The sequence below is a fragment of the Eubalaena glacialis genome, chromosome 13, assembly GCF_028564815.1.
Source record: "Eubalaena glacialis isolate mEubGla1 chromosome 13, mEubGla1.1.hap2.+ XY, whole genome shotgun sequence".
NCBI lineage: Eukaryota > Metazoa > Chordata > Mammalia > Artiodactyla > Balaenidae > Eubalaena > Eubalaena glacialis.
This window is the reverse complement of record NC_083728.1, coordinates 41,721,584-41,745,054: the sequence shown is the minus strand read 5'-3', so window position 1 is coordinate 41,745,054 and position 23,471 is coordinate 41,721,584. Positions and strand designations below refer to the sequence as shown.

Genomic DNA, 23,471 nt, shown 5'->3' with positions numbered 1-23,471 from the left:
CAATAATGCGAGAAGGCCTTGGCTTTAATGATTAAGTGGAGAGTCAAAGAGCAGAAAATAGAGACCAGCTCATCATCTTTATTTTGTTTTAATTGGGAGCTAGTTCCGGTTCAGCCCAGATTACTGATTCACTAACAAGTAAGCTAACATATCTTGTTATTTATAAACTACAAGTTTCAGAAAGGTGTATTCGTATTCTAAGACATTATTACACGACTTATAATGCACTTCTTTATCACGTAATGAATCTCTGCCACACTCAGTGCAAAATGTGATGAATACTTTACTGTGTCTGATCTATTACTTTTTGAGTCATCACAAAACCAAACCTTGAAATTCTCAGTGCTCCAGAGGAAACATAAAATGTTGGTTCTCCCCAGTTGGTGTCACTGAAGATGTTCTGACCCAAGCCTTCCTGTGTCCTCTCAGAAAGCATGGGGAAGCAGCATAATTCAGTAGTTTTCACCACAGTGATTCTGCTCACAGATCCTGGAGTAAGAATGTCCATGTCTGGATCTTTGCTCTGATACCTACACTTACTGACACCAAGTACGAGTTATTGAACTTCTCTGTGCCTCAGTTTCCACATAGGTAAAATGAAGATAATACTTCCTACTTCACAAGGTTATCATGAATATGAAATGAACTAATGTATGCAAAGTGCTAAGTGCACTAGCATGGTCATCATAAATGTCACCTATCATTATTGCCAAATGTGCGATTTGATAGTTAGAAACTGTCCCATGAAATGTTAACATGCATATCAATCAATGAGAGTGTCAGGTATGGATAAATGCTGTTTTTTTTAAAGGTAGAAAGTGAGGCAAAGGAGCAACGGAAGCTGCTCTGGTTAGGACAGTCCAGGACTAAGCAGGCCTCTGCAAGCAGGTTAAATCCATGAGAAGTGGCTTCGCCATGACGATCTAGGAGAAGAGAATTCACTAGGAAAAAGCAGCAAGGATGGTGCCTCAGAAACTATAAGAAGAGAGAATTTCAAGGAAGAAGTAGGTCTGGGAGCCATGTCCCATATCAAGTGATGCTAAGGGACCAAGTGAGATGAAAACAGATGACAAGATGTTGGACAAGGGTGACTGTGAAAAGACCTTTTTCAGCGGTGAGTTGGGGAGAGAAAGGAAGGAGAGCAAGTAGAGACCAGGAGTGGAGGGCTCACTAAAGAGTCCTGCCGCAAAGTGGACAGCAAAATCAGGTGATCCCAAGATAGTGAAAAGGAAGCACTAACCAGAGAGAGGGGTGAGGTGAGTAAAGGCACGGAGAAGAGAAGCATGGGGCGTGTGTTCCGGGGGAGGGATCACGGTGCATGGGGAAAGCAGGCAGGTCCACGTGCAGGCTCAGGGTACCCAAGCAGGAGCAAGAGATGGCAGGGAGTGACCACATGAGCCAGACAGGTTACGGGCATCCTGCCTGAATGCTGCAAGATGGAGAGCTTGGAAAAAGGGAGCCGCTATTAGATGGCAGCAGAGTTTAAAATAAAAGCAATGACCTCTCTGTTCCCAGGACTCACTAAGTCCCCTCTGTTGTCATCTGAAAGGCACCCTTGACATCCATGCGATCCTAGGGAATACTGTTCATGTGCTCAGCATGTGCTAAGGGGGAGGCACTCTACATGTCAAGACCAGAGCGTACCAGTCTATTAAAATCCTCAAAAATGCAATAGGGAGATCTAGATTTAGCATAGGATCCTTAAAATTTACTCCTCATCCTGAGAAATAGGGAAGAGGAAATCCACAGGGCCCCAGGTCAAACTGGCAGGAACTCTCAAGTCTGCAGTAGAAATGGTTCCTGTTTCATCTTAACTATTTCTCAGAGTGAGTTTCTGAGCCTTGGAAAGGGAAGGGACTTGGGTAAGTATTCGTAAGGCAGTTCCAAGGAGGGCTTTTTACTAGAATTATCAATTAAAGAGACCCAGGGGAGTGGAGAGACCATATGTAAGAAGCACAGCAGGAGGGGTCGTGCAGGCATCAGCAGAGTCAGCATTTACCGAGCACACGCTACGGGCACCAGAGCCTGTGCAGCGCCCTCTGCAGGCAGGAACAGCTGCATCAACTTTCTATCACTCACAGCATCCCCATCCCCATCTCACAGACAAAGAAACAGAAGCACTGAGATGTTAAGAAACTTGCCCAAAGTTACACACTTCTTATTAAGTGAGAGAACTCATGACTCCGACGTTTCAGTGATAAGAAGGCCAATGAAGTTAATTACCAAAAATAGAAGGACAGAGGTTTTGTGAAGCTGGATGAATGCTGTGTGGGTGTGGAGAGAGAACAAGCAGAGATGAGGTCAAGGTGCAGGTGGGCTGAAAGCCAGTCCCGGAATTAATTCTGTAACACAGCCAGTCTGCCGATGGCATAACTCTTAATGGAAGGTTGGAAGGCATCACTGGGCTGGGGAGAGATTCTGGGAGCAAACGAGCTCGTCCTGCTGGCAGGGGAAGGATGGCTAGCTCTCCAGTGCACTAACTCTAATTCCAGTGCCTCCCATCCCCAGCCCGTTACTCTCTCCTGCTCTCTCCAGCTCAGGGATACATAAGACTGAGGAGCTGCCCACATTAGGAGTGGAGGAAGCTTCTCACTGTGATCTGGACGATCCTTGTCTGCTCATACACTGCTGGTAAGAGTATAAGTGACACAGACACTTTGGACAACTGCGAGTTTCTAATAAAGTTAAATAGACACCCACCTTATGACTCAACAAGTCCCCTCCTAGGTAATTACCCAAGAGAAATGAAAAGGTATCTTCACAAAAAGTCTGTATGGTGTTGTTTATAGCAACTTTACTCACAATAGCTCAAAACTGGAAACAAAGCCAACACCCATCCACTGGAGAATGGACACATTGTGGTAAAGTCACACAAAGGAATACTACACAGCAATAAATAAGAGCAACACAACATGCAGCTACACAGATGAATCTCGAAAACACTGTGTTGAGTGAAAGAAGCCAGACACACAAAAACATGCTGTGTGATTCCACTTAGAAGGGCAAGAATAGGTAAAACTAAGCTGGGTGATAGGATAATAGTTGTCCCTGGGTATTCCTGTATGTGCAAGAGTAGCAGGAGAGATACTGCCTGGAAAGGGCAAAAGAGAACTTTCTGGGGCCATGATAATATTCTATCTTGAGCTACTCTATACAGGTGTACACATTTGTCAAAATTCATTCAGTGATATTGATATATTTGAGATTTGTGCATTATACTGTATATAAATTGTGTCTTAAAGAAGAACCATTAGTGTACAAAATAAAAATATTAAAAATTGTCCTTGTTCTGAGGGCTGGGGAAAGAAAACCTCTTCACTGATGACTTTTAAGTTTATCACCCTTGTCCCAGGTCTGCTAATCAGGTTCTTGACCATCACCACACATCACAAAAGGCAAAGAGAATCAACGCCTCAGAGAACCCACACCAGAGTTACTCAACAACTATCCCTGTAGTGGACCATTTTATCGCTTTCTTCCTGTAAGAGGGTATTGATAAAAAGGCATACATACCATTAACGTTAACAAAATAATTATAATGCTGGAGCTCCATTGGCAGGGTATCCTCCCACAGAGAAACAGGACAGTACTTGAGCTTTCTTTAGGAATGTGCCAAGCTCTGAATAATCAGCAGGTCTCTCATTGTTAAAATCCTGCCTTTCATGTTTTTGGAATCATGGGAATATATTATATATTATTAAAATTTAATAAACTTAAGTATTTGGAAAATAGAAACAAACAGCCCCTGCTAATTCCCAGAACTGCGAATCACTCCACAAGGAACACCAATGCCCCCACGTCACTGACATTCTAGTGTCTCTAGATTCTTGGGCACCAGAATCTCGGTCACAGGCACCTTTGGGGCATTGGCCCTATTTCACTGCTCATCTTCCTCTCCAGCTCTTAGCAATGGCCATCATGTGCTGAAACGGGCAGATCTCCTGACTATGGACACCTGTGTGGCTTGAGATACCAGGAACTCACTCTTATTCATTTAATTATTCCTTTTCATCTTGCTTACAGGAAAACAAAAAACAAAAAACAAAAAAACGTAAAGAGTAAATACTGACTTAAGCATAGTTAACTTACTAAGAAAATAAGCCTCTTTGGAATAAAACTGCATATCTGAAATAACTTCCCTCTTAAAGATGGTGTAATTTTGCAAAGAAAAAATTTAAATTACTCAAACCAATATTGAAACGCAGGTATCCTTTAGTTTCAGCAAATGTCATAAAATTATAATAATAAATTTACAAAAGTCTCATATGCATCCTACAAGTGTTATTTTAAGTTTTACTTCATGAAATTGGTTAGTCCAACAGATTCCATGTGTTTAAGACCATTTCACAAATAAGTTAGAATTTACAAAATGCAGCATGGATCTCTCAAAGGCTAAGCAATGTATACTTAAAAGACTAAGTTATCACAAAAATTGTACCCTAACGATAATAAAATGAAAACCTACACTTTGATACAAGTTTAAGTTACTATCTTATTTCACATCACCCCAATGAATTTTCCCAATCTGGCTGTAATAGTTGAGATCGCCAACTGGGGGCCAATCTGCTTGGGTTCAAATCTTAATTCTGCCACTTACAGCTGGGTGACGTTGGGCAAATTAATTAATTTTTCTGTACCTCACTTTCTTTTGCCATAAAATGGGTTAATAATAGTGCCTATTTCATCGGTCTGTATTTTAGATTGAATCATTTAATGCATATAAAACCCTTAAAGCAGTGCCTATGATGTAAGCTGTGCTTAATTGTGCTCAGCCATTAATATTTATTATTATTTTTATTCTGGTTCCTTCTATTAGCATTACTACGGACAGCACTTAAATATAACACTTCTACAGACAACACACAATGAGTAATAAGCTCACAAAGAGATGCACAAATCATTAGTAACCAGACAAAATGCAAAGAAAACAAGAGGTCATATTATATGCATTAGACCAGAAAAAAAATGATATCTGCATGGTGCCATGTACATCAAAGGAGTGATATTGCTGATGTGCATATCCTTAGTTTCACAGTGAAGTGTCACACTGCTGTCCAGGAGGGTAGCCCAGCCCACAGCCCTCCAGCAGTTTTGAGGATTTCTATAGCTCCGTACCCTTGCCTTGGCATGATCCAGCTATCTGCTTTTCCAGTCTAAAAGCTTCCATCAGCGAAGAATTTTGCTTCAAATACACAGATTAATGTCTAAATAATAAATAAAATATTACAGGGTTGCTCTCACAGGAAAAAAAAATACAACACTTCTATTACTATGGGAATTAACTTAGACACATAGAAATAATACTAATATAAATACATATTTTTTTCTAAATAAAGATACATGGAACCAGTGGAAATTAAGGACTGTAATGCTTGTTTTGAATGTTAAAATAGGAAAGATGATAAACATGATTATCAGCATAGTGGTGCAGTCTGTACTAGAGAAAAGAGAAAAGGAGAGAAAAGAAAGCTGATATGTGATGGTGAAACAGTAAATGAAAACACCTATATATAACAAACATTCTCTTCCATAGATGTATATGTAATCAAGATACCATACAACCTTCCAGTTTGAAAGGAACTTAGAACTATTTTATCCCAACCCAAGACCGGCATCCATTCTAAGCATCCCTAGAGATGTTCAGTTAGAATCTTGCTACTCAAAATATGGTCCTAGTACTAGTACCACCTGGGAGCTTATCAGAAATGCAGACTCTCACACCCCACCCCAGACCTACTGAATCAGAATGTGCATTTTAATAATATCCCCAGGGGATCTGCATGCTTATTAAATTTGGAGACGAGCTGGACTATATTATTCTAATTACCTGTACTCGTGGCAAGCTCACTACACATGAGGCAGCTGTTCCACTCCTAGATACTCCCAATTCTTAGAAGGTCTTTATTATATGAAGTCCAAATTTGCTTCCCAGTTTAAGAAAAATATATAGACCACGATCTCACTTTTTAAAATATGCTTAAATATACAGGCATGATATGAAGCATATATGTGTGTGTGTGTGTGTATATATATATATATATATATATATATATATATATATATATATGTATGTAAGTAGGTAGGTGTATGTTTATGTTTACATAGAAAAACTTCTGGAAGGATATCACCCGATTGTAGCCACTAGTATGCAACTTTTATATGCTTTGTTTGAATCTGTGACTACTTTTTTTTTTACCCTTTACTCTTAGTTCTTGTCAGCTGGAAAATTCAAGATCAGTTTTATTAATTCTTCCTCAGAGAGCTGAAAATAACTCCCTGCCTCCCCTTGGACTTTTTTTCTCCAGGTTAAAGGCTCCGAATGTTCTCAGTGTCTCCTGCTGTTCTACCACCCTTACCTCCCCCTTCTAGATCCCTCCACGCTGTCAACAGGTCTCTTAGGAGCAGTGCCAGAACCCAGATCTCCCTGACCAGCACTATTAATAGCAATCAGTTGATCTCCAGGACTGCTTTCTTCTTGGCTAATAAATTCTTCATTTTGAAATGTCATTTTAAAAGTCATGAAAGAAATTAGTCCTTAAGTCACATAGATTATTATAGTCTTTTTCTTCTGAGATGCCCCAAATGTATTGGAAATGCTAGGAAGGGCTCTATAATGGCAGTAATTGCATAGAACAGAAACAAAAGAATAACTATCATGTGTATAGTCCTTGAAGGAAGACCATGCAGGGGCACCAAGCAATTCCCAAGACAGAAGGAGAACAAGCACTGGGGGAGGGGCAGGGGGTGTTCTGGTCATATGCATACAGACACTCAAGGTTAGCCTACAGGAACAGTCGAGAACCTTGAATTGAGTTCCTACAGATAAGGTGACAACTGATATAATAGCCCGGAAAATATAAATCAAGAATAAGACTTTAATAGGAAATATTTAAGGGGCTGAGGGTTAGAACTTCGTGTGCAATTGTCTTTTTTATAGTTCCATGTCAAGGAAGTCTAGAACGACAAGTCAGTGTGACACGGATGGGTTGTGACAGGTCTGCCTCTTGGCGTAACTGAGTGACGCCTGGTCAGCTGAATACCCCAGCTGGTCACCTCCAGCACTAAGGGAACTGCAGACACATTATATTTTTCCTATGTATGTTGATCCACTTCTCCCACACAAAAATATTTATTCAGAAGCCCTGGTATAAAAAGATATTTTTTTCTTGTCAACTTCCATGGCTATTTTGAAAACATACATCATCGCAGTGGAGCAAAGAAAATATTCTCCATGCAACAGAAAGAGACATTTATAGTGCAAGCCTTGATGGGCAGACCCCTGTTCATTAAGTCTGAACACTGCATTAATCTGTGCTGACATTATTTGGTTCAGAAATACCTATGGTTATGAGAAAGTAGATAAAGATTCTAATCCAATGTCTGAACTTGGAGCCACTGCAAAGAACACCTGAGCATATTCTGCACTGGCCTATCAACCATGATACAAGAACATGAGCAGCCATGCACAGAAAAGCATGGAGCAGAGGTAAGTATGGGGCACAGAGTAGCTTAGGATGTGAAAGAGAAACAAAAGAGCAAAAGACTACAAAGAACCAGAATGACCACAGCATAGTGGTCAGCATAGTAACATTTTTCCAACTCACTGCTAATAGAGGGTTTCCCACTTCTTTGTCAAGAAGGGCCTGGAATTAAAACTAGAACTATATGAGTTACAGCTGAACATTAAGTTTAGTTTAGTTTTTTTTGGAAACCAGTTGTTTATTCAACCAATAAACTGACATTATATAAACATATGGGTCGGAACATTATGCTGTTCAGTAAATTATTTCTGATTTATACCACTGTGTGGTTTCAGATCTTGTTAACAAGTTATTTTTCTCACATTTATAAAGTCCTGGGAAGGAAATGAATATTGACATTGAATGCTTGTTATAAGTCAGAGATTATAACAAATGTTTTAATATGTATCATTCCATTTAATGCTTATAAACTATGAGATTACTCTCACTTACAAATGAAAGAAGTGAAGCTTAAGGAGGTTTATTAACCTGCCCAAAATCATACAGCTATTAACAGAAAGATCTAGCTTTAAAGTCAAAGTCTTCTACTCCACCCAATGTTTATTCCCCCACAACATGCTACCTGAGGACCAAAAGACTCTTGTCAAGAGTATGTGCCCTGAATGATAGACCTAGAAAACAGGACCCCAATGGAGTAGAAACTGGACAATATCTCCACCAGTTCTTGTGAGCTACACATCACAACAGCACTATAACTGTTCATAGCTGTGGCTCCAAATATGCTTCTAAGGTTTCTCAATCTCAGCACTATTGACAATTGGGGCCATATGATTTTTTTGTTGTAAGGGGTTGTCATGTGCATTGTGGGATGTTGAGCAGTATCCTTGGCGTCTACCCACTAGACGTCCCCCCCTCAAGTTGTGACAACCAAAAATGTCTCCAGACATTGCTAAATGCCCCCTGCAGAGGGAGGGTGAGGGCAAAATTGCTCTATTTGAGAAACACTGCCCTGAGCTGATACTTGCTCAGCAATTTAAAGGCTGGACAATAATAGAATCCTCATTTTTTTTACTCTGGACCTAGACTGAAGCAACAGTACTTTTGTTCTGGGCCTTTATGGTAGTTAGACTAAGTAACTCTAGCTGCTATAACAGATAAAATCTCAGTGCCTTAATTCATTGCAAGATTATTCCTTACAATCCAGTGTAGGTGTGCCTGTCAGATGGCTTAACGCCAGGTGATCACTCAGGAACCCCATCTCCTTATGTCTCCATCATATTTAACACATGACTGGAATTCCCTCCATTCCATTTGGCCAGGGGCAGGGTGGTGAGGGGAGATGGTAAGGATGGCCCATGCTCTGTGTAACCACATCAGCCTGGAAGCATCACACATCACTCCTCACATTTTTTTGGTGGAAAATGGTCAGGCAGTCCTGCACTGAGAAAACTTCTTCCAACAATAACCCTACATTTTGGAAAGGGGTAGGTATTTTTAGTGTTTTTTTCTAGCCATCTGTGCCACAGCTCTGTATTTTCCAAAGCAGCTGCATAAATATTCCAGCCTAATAAGAACCCTGTAAGTTAGGCAAATATGATTGCAATTGTATATGTGTTATTTCCCCATTTTACACATGGTGAAGTTTGTACACGAATAGTTCCTGTGACTTGAGGGTGATATCCTAGAGAGAGAACCCCAGTCTGAATCTCAGTTAACAGTTTCCAACTACAAGGCAAGTGACGAACATTAAAGAGCAGAGAGTGACATTAGCTACAAAGAGGGACGGTGTTATAAGCACTGATGCTGGAGTCTGACTTGTCTCTGCCACTGATGGTTGTATGTGACATCAAAAAAGAATTTAGTCCCTCAGAGCCTGCATTTTCACATCTGGGGATAATGAAGTTTAAATGAGATGATACATGGAAAGTACTGAAGACAATGTACAATAAATTTTGGCTATTGATATCATGCCACAAGAAATAAATAATACATTATCTATAAGTTTACAGAATTTTCTGGCTAATATACATTACATTTAAGTTCTATGAATTTGGGGTGTCTTTAGGTTTGTCCACATTAGCCTGATTACAAAGAACAAATAAATGCTCATTGACTTTAGCAGATTTGCTCCTTTCTACAATAGAAACAGGGAGAGGAGGCATCTGGGGAAGAAAGTGCCAATGAATCAGCGTAAATCTATCCCCACTGCTGGAAAGCAGCCCAGAGTGCAAGCCCCACTGACGGCAAGGCAGTAGAATCATGTTCATTTAAATACCAAGGGCAGCACGGAGCATCATGAAAGATGGAAGCAAGGTCAAATGCTGTGTGTGTTCTTCTGCCAGTTCAGCGGCCAGAAACTCTAGGGCCAAGAACAGAAACCCAGCACCCAACCTCACTTTCCAATCCATGGTTTTGAGTCATCTTGTTTTACAGATTATGAAACAAAGGGCCAACAAGATCAGTGGTTTAATAGGAGACATGGGGGCTCCAGCCATGCAAGGCAAAGGCTGTGAACCCACCTCAGGCAGCAGGCAGAACATCGAGTCTGGCCCCAACACTAGCCCTCTATCTGCCGTGGCCATTCTCAGAGCAGAAGCAGAGGGCCCTGGCTGAGCCCTGGCAGGTCCAGAGAGTGCAAAGCCCTTGGAGCCCAGCCGTGTGGCTGACAGGGACTTGGTGCTCCAGCCAGGTGTCAGGCCTGAGCCTCTGAGGTGGGAGAGCCAAGTTCAGGACAATGGACCACCAGAGACCTCCTGGCCCCATGGAATATCAAACGGTGACAGCTCTCCCAGAGATCTCCGTCTCAACGCTAAGACACAGCTCCACTCAACGACTAGCAAGATCCAGTGCTGGAAACCCCATGCCAAACAACTAGCAAGACAGGAACACAATCCCACCTATTAGCACAGAGGCTACCTAAAATCATAATAAGGTCACAGACACCTCAAAACACACCACCAGACGTGGTTCTGCCCACCAGAAGGACAAGATCCAACCTCATCCACCAGAACACAGGCACCAGTTCCCTCCACCAGGAAGCCTACACAAGGCACTGAACCAACCTTACCCACTGGGGGAAGACACCAAAAACAATGGGAACTATGAACCTACAGCCTGCGAAAAGGAGACCCCAAACACAGTAAGCTAAGCAAAATGAGAAGACAGAGCAATATGCAGCAGAAAACCCACCAGACCAAGCAAATAAAGAGGAAATAGGCAGTCTACCTGAAAAAGAATTCAGAGTAATGATAGTAAAGATGATCCAAAATCTTGGAAATAGAATGGAGAAAATATAAGAAACGTTTAACAAGGACCTAGAAGAACTAAACAGCAAACAAACAATGATGAACAACACAATGAATGAAATTAAAAACTCTCTAGAAAGAATCAATAGCAGAATAACTAAGGCAGAAGAACGGATAAATGACCTGTAAGATAAAATAGTGGAAATAACTATCACAGAGCAGAATAAAGAAAAAAGAATGAAAAGATTTGAGGACAGTCTCAGAGACTTCTGGGACGTTAAATACACCAACATTCGAATTATAGGTGTCCCAGAAGAAGAAGAGGAAAAGAGAGGGACCGAGAAAATATTTGAAGAGATTATAGTTGAAAACTTCCCCAATATGGGAAAGGAAATAGTCAATCAGGTCCAGGAAGCACAGAGTGTCCCAAGCAGGATAAATCCAAAGAGAAACATGCCAAGACACATATTAATCAAACTATCAAAAATTGAATACAAAGAAAAAAATATTATGAGCAGCAAGGGAAAAACAACAAATAACATACAAGGGAATCCCCATAGGGTTAACAGCTGATCTTTCAGCAGAAACGGCAAGCCAGAAGGGAGTGGCAGGACATATTTAACGTGATGAAAGGGAAAAACCTACAACCAAGATTACTCTACCCGGAAAGGATCTCATTCAGATTCAACAGAGAAATTAAAACCTTTACAGACAAGCAAAAGCTAAGAGAATTCAGCACCGCAAAACCAGCTTTACAAAAAATGCTAAAGGAACTTCTCTAGGCAGGAAACACAAGAGAAGGAAAAAACCTACAATAACAAACAATTAAGAAAATGGTAATAGGAACATACATATCAATAATTACCTTAAATGTAAATGGATTAAATGCTCCAACCAAAAAGACATAGACTGGCTGAATGGATACAAAAAACAAGACCCATATATATGCTGTCTACAAGAGACCCACTTCAGACCCAGGGAGACATACAGATCGAAAGTGAGGGGATGGAAAAAGATATTCAATGCAAATGGAAATCAAAAGAAAGCTGGAGTAGCAATTCTCACATTAGACAAAATAGACTTTAAAATAAAGACTATTACAAGAGACAAAGAAGGACACACATAATGATCAAGGCATCAATCCAAGAGAAGATATAACACTTGTAAAAAATTATGCACCCAACATAGGAGCACCTCAATACATAAGGCAAATGCTGACAGCCATAAAAGGGGAAATGGACAGTAAAACAATCATAGTAGGAGACTTTAACACCCCACTTTCACCAAAGGACAGATCAACCAAAATGAACATAAATAAGGAAATACAAGCTTTAAATGATACATTAAACAGGATGGACTTAATTGATATTTATAGGACATTCCATCCAAAAACAACAAAATACACTTTCTTCTCAAGTGCTCGTGGAACATTCTCCAGGATAGATCATATCTTGGGTCACAAGTCAAGCCTTGGTAAATTTAAGAAAATTGAAATCGTATCAAGTATCTTTTCCAACCTCAACACTATGGGACTAGATATCAATTACAGGGAAAAAAACTGTAAAAAATACAAACACATGGAGGCTATAAAATATGCTACTGAATAACCAAAAAATTGAAGGAGAAACACCATATGATCGTCTCAGTAGATGCATAAAAACTTTCAACAAAATTCAACACCCATTTATAATAAAAACTCTCCAGAAAGTAAGCATAGACGGAACTTGCCTCAACATAATAAAGGCCATATATGACAAACCCACAGCCAACATCATTCCCAATGGTGAAAAACAGAAACCATTTCCACGAAGATCAGGAACCAGACAAGGTTGCCCACTCTCACCACTATTATTCAACACAGGTTTGGAAGTTTTAGCCACAGCAATCAGAGAAGAAAAATAAACAAAAGGAATCCAAATCGGAAAAGAAGAAGTAAAGCTGTCACTGTTTGCAGATGACATGATACTATACATAGAGAATCCTAAAGATGCTACCAGAAAACCACGAGAGCTAATCAATGAATTTGGTAAAGTAGCAGGATACAAAATTAATGCACAGAAATCTCTTGCATTCCTATACACTAATGATGAAAAATCTGAAAGAGAAATTAAGGAAACACTCCCATTTACCCTGCAACAAAAAGAATAAAATACCTAGGAATAAACCTACCTAAGGAGACAAAAGACCTGTATGCAGAAAACTATAAGACACTGTGGAAAGAAATTAAAGACGATACAAACAGATGGAGAGATATATCATGTTCTTGGATTGGAAGAATCAACATTGTGAAAATGACTATACTACACAAAGCAATATACAGATTCAATGCAATCACTAACAAATTACCAATGACATTTTTCACAGAACTAGAACAAAAAATTTCCCAATTTGCATGGAAACACAAAAGACCCCGAATAGCCAAAGCAATTTTGAGAAAGAAAAACAGAGCTAGAGGAATCAGGCTCCTTGACTTCAGACTATACTACAAAGCTACAGTAATCAAGACAGTATGGTACTGGCACAAAGACAGAAATATAGATCAATGGAACAGGATAGAAAGCCCAGAGATAAACCTATGCACATATGGTCACCTTATCTTTCATAAAGGAGGCAAGAATATACAATGGAGAAAAGACAGCCTCCTCAATAAGTGGTGCTGGGAAAACTGGAGAGTTACATGTAAATGAATGAAATTAGAACACTCCCTAACACCATACACAAAAATAAACTCAAAATGGATTAAAGACCTAATTATAAGGCCAGACACTATAAAACTCTTAGAGGAAAACGTAGGCAGAACACTCTATGACATAAATCACAGCAAGATACTTTTTGACACACTCCTAGAGAAACGGAAATAAAAACAAAAATAAAGAAATGGGACCTAATGAAACTTAAAAGCTTTTGTACAGTAAAGGAAAACATAAACAAGGTGAAAAGACAACCCTCAGAATGGGAGAAAATATTTGCAAATGAAGCAACTGACAAAGGAATAATCTCCAAAATTTACAAGCAGCTCATGCAGCTCAATATCAAAAAACAAACAACCCAATCCAAAAATGGGCAGAAGACCTAAATAGACATTTCTCCAAAGAAGATATACAGATTGCCAACAAACACATGAAAGGATGCTCAACATCACTAATCATTAGAGAAATGCAAATCAAAACTATAATCACCTCACACCAGTCAGAATGGCCATCATCAAAAAATCTACAAACAATAAATGCTGGAGAAGGTGTAGCGAAAAGGGAACCCTCTTTCACTGTTGATGGGAATGTAAATTCTTACAGCCACTATGGAGAACAATATGGAGGTTGCTTAAAAAACTAAAAATAGAACTACCATACGACCCAGCAATCCCACTACTGGGCATATATCCTCAGAAAACCATAATTCAAAAAAGAGTCATGTACCACAATGTTCATTGCAGCTCTATTTACAATAGCCAGGACATGGAAGCAACCTAAGTGTCCATCAACAGATGAATGGATAAAGAAGATGTGGCACATATATACAATGGAATATTACTCAGCCATAAAAAGAAAGGAAATTGAGTTATTTGTAGTGAGGTGGATGGACCTAGAGTCTGTCATACAGAATGAAGTAAGTCAGAAAGAGAAAAACAAATACCGTATGCTAACACATATACATGGAATCTAAAAACAAAACAAAAAAAATTTCTGAAGAAACTAGGGGCTGGACAGGAATAAAGATGCAGACATAGAGAATGGACTTGAGGACACAGGGAGAGGGAAGAGTAAGCTGAGATGAAGTGAGAGAGTGGAATGGACATACATACACTACCAAATGTAAAATAGATAACTAGTGGGAAGCAGCTGCATAGAACAGGGAGATTAGCTCGGTGCATTGTGACCACCTAGAGGGGTGGGATAGGGAGGGTGGGAGGGAGATGGAAGAGGGAGGAGATATAGGGATATATGAATATGTATAGCTGATTCACTTTGTTATAAAGCAGAAACTAACACACCATTGTAAAGCAATTATACTCCAATAAAGATGTTAAAAAAAAAAAAAAATAGGAGACATGAGTCCCAAAGCCACAATTGACAATTCTTGGGCCAGTTGTCTTACCTGTGCTGCTTTCATATCTGTGTTACTTTATATTCCACAATTCTACAAAGTGAAGTGATATTAAGCTACCTGAGGCAAATATAGAAGTCTACAGAGTACCATTCCAGAAGCCGTCAATTTTTCCCATACACAAACGCCTCTTCCAGTTTAAGAGATATTTCCCCCAAATTGAAGGTAAGTCCCCACCTTCTGTGAGCACTTGACCTTATTTGTTTAATAAAAACAAAGTTGAACAAAAACAAGCAACTTTACTCCAATGACAAGCTCTTTGTTTAGGGTCAAAATACTCCAAAGCCCTTCTTTCCGTTGGAGGCTTGATAGCTAAAGATGAAATGGTTTGGTGGATGTGGACATCACACCTCAGTAACTTCTGTCAAAAAGATGAGGCATGAAAAATCGCTCCCATCACTTTGGCACAGACATGTCCCCAACCACAGAACCTCATGAACGGCATCAGCCTGCCAAGAGCAGAGTCTTCGTCTTCAGCAGAATAGTGTAAAAAAACACATCTCAAATGTCAGCTCTGGGTAACATGCTTCTCCTGATTTTAATAAGGAAAAAAAAAATTCACATGGATTGAGTCTCATTCTTTTAGGGTATAATTTTGGGCTTGAGAATATGATGGCAAGCATATTATTCCAAAAGCAAGTCTCAGTCTCAAAAACATTCTTTTCAGATAGAACCCTAAGAATGGGTTCTCAGAGCCAACTCTTAATTTCAGCTATGCAAGATTTTAATATCATCTAGAGGTCAAGCAAAATTCCACTGGGTACTTTTGAGCTTTGTTTATTTGTTTTATTGACTGAGTTGACAGCATAAGTATCCTTTGATATGTACATACATGTGAGTCTGTATATATGTGTGCATGTGTGTGAGTGAAATTTCTTCTAGTCGACTGTTTTTGACCTTAAAAAATGGCTATTTCTTAGGGTTCAACCTCATATATTCAAGAAGTGCCTAAGATATATGAACTACGCAAGGTACGTCGAAAACCTACTTTATGCCCTGGGAGAATATGACATCATATTTCCTACTTCTCTCCTTCATAGTTCGTTCTATTTTACATCCATCCTTTATGACACAGCAAAGGACTTAAGAGGCTCTTATCATAGACCCAGATAATATTCCTTCAACTCAACCAACAACAAATGCCATCAAAATGCCCAGACACAGTCTTTCAGAATCTGTTACATGCCAATGAGTTTATCCTTAAAATAGGCTTGTGAAACATTGCTGACTTTGCAGGAAACCTTGAATGCTATTGAGAAAACAGAAATCCTGAACCAGTCTCTTCTACAGAAACAGGAAAGCTCCATACAGTGACAGATGTTCATCAGAATTACAGAACTGAGAGCTGGTCAGTGGATATGAGATATGAGTGCTGGTCTGATGCAACTGAATCAATGAAAGGAGGTTGGATAATCCCATCCAGTCAGCTAGAGTAACATTCGAGAGACTTTCAATGAACACTCTATACTAATGCAGCATGGCTCTTCTATGGCCATAAAATGCAGCCTCTTGAGCATTTACATACAACACTTGGAAGAACTGTGTCCTTGTTAAGCATACAGGCTCAGGAATTAGACGGTCTGGGTTCACATCTCAGCTTTTTGGTTGCAGCTGTGAGACAGTGCAAGTTACTTAACATTCTCTGTGCTTCAGTTTCCCATCTAAAACAGAAAATGGGAGTAAGATCTGCCCCCTCTAGTTGCTGTAATGATTGAGTTAATACAGTGTACAGTTCTAAGGACAAGGCCCAGCATAGGATAAGCAATTAATAGATGATAGCTATTCTTATTGATTCAATGTAATTGTTTCCATTCATTCTAAGGCTCCCAAATTGTATCCTACATTTTTTTTTTAGCAGGAGTGGGGAGTTAGTCTTTAACTAAGTGGGTTTTGCAACCAGGAAAGAATGATTCCTGAAGACTTTGTCACCTACTTATTTGCCTAGTTTAAATGCAAAAAAGCGTTTAATGACAAGAAAGCAACCTGAAACACATCTCCTTTACAAACACTGAAGTAATGCTTATTTTACTGCACATTTCAGCTGTAGGAGATTTCATGAAATTCATAATGCAAGGTCCTCATGAGTTGGCACTGTGGTGAGCCAGTCTAGAGTTAAAGAGACCTACTCTAACCAAGTACATGCTGGGGCAGAGCTCTGAGTAATGCACTGGTCGACTCTGAAGCAAACTCTATGAGTGAACCACAACCCAAATCAAATGAGGATTTTCATAAAAGAACGATGCTGAACAGTCTCACTGTAAATCTAGCTTTGGGCTCCACTAGCAGAGGAAGATGTCATTGCCATTGGTGGCATTATCATTGCACACGGGACAAAATATGGTAGCTTCAAGAGGAAGCTGGATCATTGACATTTCTTGCAGATGAAAGAAGCCAACATTCCAGTTGTCTGCATGCAAGGGTGGAAAGGAAACAATGGCTGCAAATGTGGCAGATAGAAAACGACTCTTTATTTTAGGGTGATGGGACAAAACGCTGTCTGTCTTCAAAGATCTGGCAGCTCTGGTTGAGAGACTTTCAACCATTTCCAAACACATCTGGTAGAAAAGCAAGTAAACATTTTAGAAATCTTCTCTGAAAGAGGCTGAGATTAATAGGAACACATATAAAACCAAACTTATCTTTTATAGAAAATACTGGCCGGGACTTCCTTGGCAGTCCAGTTGTTAACACTCCACGGTTCCACTGCAGGGGGCACAGGTTAGATTCCTGGTCAGGGAACTAAGATCCCGCATGCTGCTCAGCACAGCCAAACAATTAAAAAAATAAAATAAAATACTGGCTATAAATACAGGAATACAGAATTAAATTTTGCTATTTAAGACCTCCCAAAGCTAGCCAATTGAGTGAGGATACCACTTGAATCTTGCATTCTTTATTTTTAACATCTTTATTGGAGTATAATTGCTTTACATTGTTGTGTTAGTTGCTGCTGTATAACAAAGTGAATCAGGACTTCCCTGGTGGCGCAGTGGCTAAGAATCCGCCTGCCAATGCAGGGGACACGGGTTCGAGCCCTGGTCCGGGAAGATCCCACATGCCGCGGAGCAACTAAGCCCATGCGTCACAACTACTGAAGCCTGCACACCTAGAGCCTGTGTTCTGCAGCACCGCAATGAAGAGCAGCCCCCAGCTCACCACAACTAGAGAAAGCCCACGCACAGCAACAAAAAACCCAATGCAGCAAAAAAAAAAAAAAAAGTGAATCAGCTATATGTATACATATATCCCCATATCCCCTCCCCCTTGCACCTCCCTCCCACCCTCCCTATCCCACCCCTCTAGGTGGTCTTAAAGCACCGAGCTGATCTCCCTGTGCTATGCAGCTGCTTCCCACTAGCTATCTATTATACATTTGGTAGTGCATATATGTCAGTGCCACTCTCTCACTTCGTCCCAGCTTACCCTTCCCCCTCTCTGTGTCCTCAAGTCCATACTCTATATCTGCGTTTTTATTCCTGTCCTTCCCCTAGGTTCTTCAGAACCATTTTTTTTTTTTTTTAGATTCTATATATATGTGTTAGCATACGGTATTTGTTTTTCCCTTTCTGACTTACTTCACTCTGTATGACAAACTCTAGGTCCATCCACCTTGCTACAAATAACTCAATTTCGTTTCTTTTTATGGCTGAGTAATATTCCATTGTATATATGTGCCACATCTTCTTTATCCATTCATCTGTCGATGGACACTTAGGCTGCTTCCATGTCCTGGCTATTGTAAATAGTGCTGCAATGAACATTGTGGTACATGACTCTTTTTGGAATGTTTCATTCTTATTTGACACTGGATTTTGAAAATTTTGGCACTGTTCAAGGTTGAAAGCATTTCCTTGATTTTTCACTCAATGCTGTGTCTTATGTATCTGCTTAGTTAGTTGACTAAATGTCCAGGATTAGTTGGCAATACCATAATGTTATGCTTATGGTTCATTTTTCTTTCTAAGCAATCCCCTTGCTCCTTCCCCAAGGGAGTCTTCTAGGAACCCTGGAGCAGCAAGAACTCTCTTGAGATATTTTATTTTGGGGCCTTTATCTCAGTGCATATCAAAACTTAAAACAGCTTCAACTTTAATAAGCTCAAGGTAGAAAAGCAGTAGAGTTGTAGTAAGCTATGGTTTTATGTGTCTATATACTTATTTGATTCATAAAATTATATAAGTCCTATATAATAATACCTAAAATATATATGTATAAGTCCTGTAAATAAATAAATAGATAAAACATACCAATAGAAATGATGTAGAACAAAAATTAAAATCAGAATTGAATGTTTAGGACCACTATCAGGCAATGCACCAAAAAAAAAAAAAAAAAAAAAAACACGACTCATATGCTTAAAAATTAGGATAATAAAAGCCAACACAGTGACAAGAAGGGCTGGCTGCAGACACCAGCAATTCCTGCATCTGCCTCCTCTTTCCATTTTGAACGGTCTGCAGGAGCAACAGAATTCAAATTTAAGCTATGACAAAGAAGTTCAGCAAAAGAAATGAGAGAAAAACGTTCTGGTGAACAGTATAAGCAAATTACCCCTAATCACTTTCTCATGTGGGTGTTTGTGTCTGCACGTATGTGTATTACTACATATATGTTTATATATATCACTATGTATGTATTATATATAATATATATTTGTTAGTGAAATGAATTAAAGATAACTAGTTTTATATGGTGAAAAATAGAAGACAGTATACTTTTTCAACAATGTGTGAAATAATTTACTAGACAGAAAAGCCTCAGAAAAGTATCTGGAGGCCTAAGTATACCACAAGTTCATTTAAAAATTGGAATACAGAATGTGCATGAAGTGAAATTAGGAAGACCCTTTTATCCACCAAACTAAACTATGTTGAGCAACCTTCTTTGGCAGAGACTGCTAATTGCTCTCCAATATCCAAGCTACCTTTCTTCCTTAAGGTAAGTGCAACCTCTAAGTGTTGGATGGACTCTTGCCCACTGAGCTAGAGACTACATTTCCCATCTTTCCTTGCAGCTAAGCATGGTCATCTGACTCTGTTCTGGCCAATAGGATGTAAGCATCAGGATGTATAACATTCTACCTCACATCTTTAAAAGGAAACTGCTTGTCCTCCACTTTCTTCTCCCTTTCCACAGCTGGAATGAGGATATGGTGCTGTAACCCATGTTCAGCCACAGAACTACTCCAGCATATATATGGCAGAATCTAGATAAAAGAAGCCAGGGTATCTGGAAAACCACATAGGGTAGGGTCACCTTAAACTGTCCACAGGTTCAGACATGAAATAGAACATGGAAAAGAAATAAACCTTCCATCTTGTTTAGATCTTCTGTTTACATACCTTGAAAGTAGCCATGTCAACATTCAACTTTTATTGAATATCAAATATTAACTTTTGTTTCAGTGTATGTTTCAGGCCTGATAACCAGGTATACGTTTGAGAAATTTCTGGAAAGCCACAGAAGTAAAATAGAAACAAGATGTGACCTGGCTCTGATTTCTTTTTAAAGTTTGTTTTTAAAAAGGAGAAGACATTGGGGTTACCTGGACAGAAGGTATGTCTAGTGACAGGCACTTTGTGGCTTCAGAATGTCATTGCTTAGTAGTCGAATTAAGTCACCAGTAGAACTTTGAAGATGTAAATAACCTACACCAAGAACAATTTTCTGAGTCATGAGAAAGAAATGTATTTTTCAGGACTGGTTTAATCATAGGCCAAGGAAAACCATAACCTATCATTCCTAGAAAGCTTTAGAACAATTGCAAATTGCCTACTCTGGCCATCATTCTGCTCTGCTTCGGGAGCTGGGCTGGAATGCAGACCTTCCAGCTCCGTAGTCTTATTCTTGGTACATGGGTGAACATTTACAAGCTGACAAATGAGCAACAACACAAAATTAAAACCACATAAATTATTTTGTATTAAAAATCTATTCCTTAGAGGTCAATACTTACTCCATAATTTCCCAGAGAATTAATTCTTAGTATCAAGAGTTTTAAGAAAATAGGTTAGGAATCTTTTTGAAGTTAGAGACCCAGGTAAACACATCAGCAGATATTTACACTTCCAAGCAGGAATACTTAACAAGGAGCAAAATATTTACTTACATAATCCCAAAGGGTAAATCTCTTTTAAAAGAATAAACATTTAATTACTCTTAACTAGAGTAGAAGAGTGGGTATAAGTCCTTTGTAGCTTCATACACATTTTCAATATATTCTAAAATATTTTGCTCCCTGGAAACAACAGCTTCTTCAACGAACTATGTCCTTTGCAATTCAGGTCAAGGGTGCTGTCCTCAGTGGAGCTTCCAAATCCACCAGGCAAAGTCAGCCTTTCACCCTCTGCACTTTCTAGCACTTCCTGAGCATTCTACTATACCACTTAATTCTGTAATTATTTGTTTCTCCACTGCCTTCCCATTTAACTAGGAACTCCTTGAAAACAGCCCTAGATGGAACCTCACATATGTTCAAGAGCATGGACTCTAAAGACAGGCAAGGTTCAAATCCTAGTTCCACCAAATCATGTGCACATGACCTTAGGCATGTTACCTTACCTTCCTGAGCCCGGTCTCTAAAATAGGCAATAGTATTAAATGGGCAAGCAAGTCTGAGGATTAAATGAGTTAATACACAATAAATTTCTCAGACAAGTGCCTGGCACATAGTAAGTGCCACATAAGTGTTTTTTCAAGTCAGTTCCTGATTCCACAGGTGCCTAATAAGAACTTATTTAAACAGAAAGGTGGGTTAACACCATGGCACACCAGCTTCAAGCATAATATGAATCTTACAAGCAAGTACTGCTGTTAAAATATTTAAAACTTTTCCAGTGGAAACATAGCTTCATGAAAGGCTGGGATGGCCACAACCCAACAAAATTATCTCAAGAGAAGATTCCAGAATAATGGTCTAAAATGCAAAATCTTAGCTCAGAATGGCTGTCCTTCCTTTGAAGACCTGTGTCTGGAAATCTAAAATACTGCTTTAAAGAATATGCATTAATTTATCTAACCAAGAAAACTATGTGTAGTTTTAAGTCGTTTATTTATTACAGAGAAAGTCTGAAATGTCTCTTCTTTTCCATCTCACCTTTTAACGCCCATAACTTCCACTCCTGTGAATAGCTGGTGTCTCTAATTGCGTATATCATGATTGTTACATGAAAAAAACTTCTATTTAAAGGCACTGTTTCACAAGAAAATACCTGAAAATATGTCTCCTTACTGTGTCAGTGTCTAATAGCATCAAAAATTTTAATTTAACATTTTCATTCTTTGAAAATCATTTAGAAAATTCTGCTTACGTGGAAAGTCCCTATGAATACCTGGCAAATACCTAGCACCCCAGTCATAGCATCTTAGTTTGGGTTTTCAGAAGCAGCGGTTGTGACAAGGATTTGAGCACAGTCATTTTTTTGGAAGGTAAAGCAAGAGAGAGAGAGAGAGAAAAGGAGAGAGAGGGAGAGCGCGGAAGCCAATGAAAGTGTGATACCAAGAAAGGCAGCTCTGCAGACCTTCGGGAAGGTCTCATTAGAACTCTCAGAGCCAGAATAAAACACGTGTCACATTATCATGCCCAAGGCTGGAGGGAGCCCAGGCATTTATACACCAACTCACGAAAGTCATTGTTTAAGGACTGCTCCTGTGGTTACCAACATTCAATGGCACATCCAGCTGCTACACATTCTAACAGAGCAGCAGTCAGAATTTTGAGAAAAAATAAAAGGAGCAGCATTCAGACACACATTGTAGATCCCAGCAGTTGGAAAAGGGCTGGAGCACAGCGAAAGGTTTGAGGGAAATGGGAGGGGATGCTGATGGCACCCGCTCTACCTAACTAATCCTCTGTCCATTTATAAACTCTGAGAGGAAAAGAACTTAAATAATTAAGAGAAAGAACCTAACAAATAAACACAACCTGTGTCTGCTCATTGAGAAAGTGATTCTGGAAATAGGTTGGGATACTGATGTTTACGCATTCCTGATACAAAAATAACACTGAAGACCAATGAGAAAATGCCTCTTTATATCGATTACACTTTTTTAAAATGAAGTGAGAGGAAATTAGTGCTCTTATTCCCTTTCAACAGTTCTCTCTCAAAAGAACTCAGGAAGTCCCCGGTCCCCAGATAGAAGACCTCTCAATGGCAGGTTTTGCCCAATGATACTAGGTAAAGCCTCATTAATTCAGCAAACATTTGCATGATATTTATGATACATAAATCATAATTTGTAGGACAGAAAAAATATCAACCAGGTAATTATTACCAGATGTGATTAACCTTTTGTGTACGCTCTCTAACAAAGCCTATTGTTTAAAATGTCCTTTGGATTGATTATGGATTTGGGAGAATGTTGGGAACTCTTGCCTGATGCTTCTACAGAATATTAAGACATATCTTTCCATAATATTTCATTAGCGCGACTTCTGCAATGATGGCTAAATAATCTTTGTTAATGAATTTTGTGCACGTGCACGCTTGTGCGCGTTCACACACACACACAAACACACACACACACACACGGCTGTGAGCTCCTGAAAGACCTGGCACTACGTTCTTTCATAATTTTATTTTATTTTTATTTTTTCTTTCTGTTCCCTTATCCCTCACCATCATTCCTTTCTGTTTAGTTC

General features: G+C 39.3%; 1 protein-coding gene across 4 annotated transcripts in view; it reads right to left on the bottom strand.

Annotated features, from left to right (window-relative positions):
- Window positions 1–23,471, bottom strand: part of PLCB1 (phospholipase C beta 1) — a 684,234-nt gene that overhangs the window by 467,755 nt on the left and 193,008 nt on the right. The gene's annotated exons all lie outside the window — the stretch shown is intronic.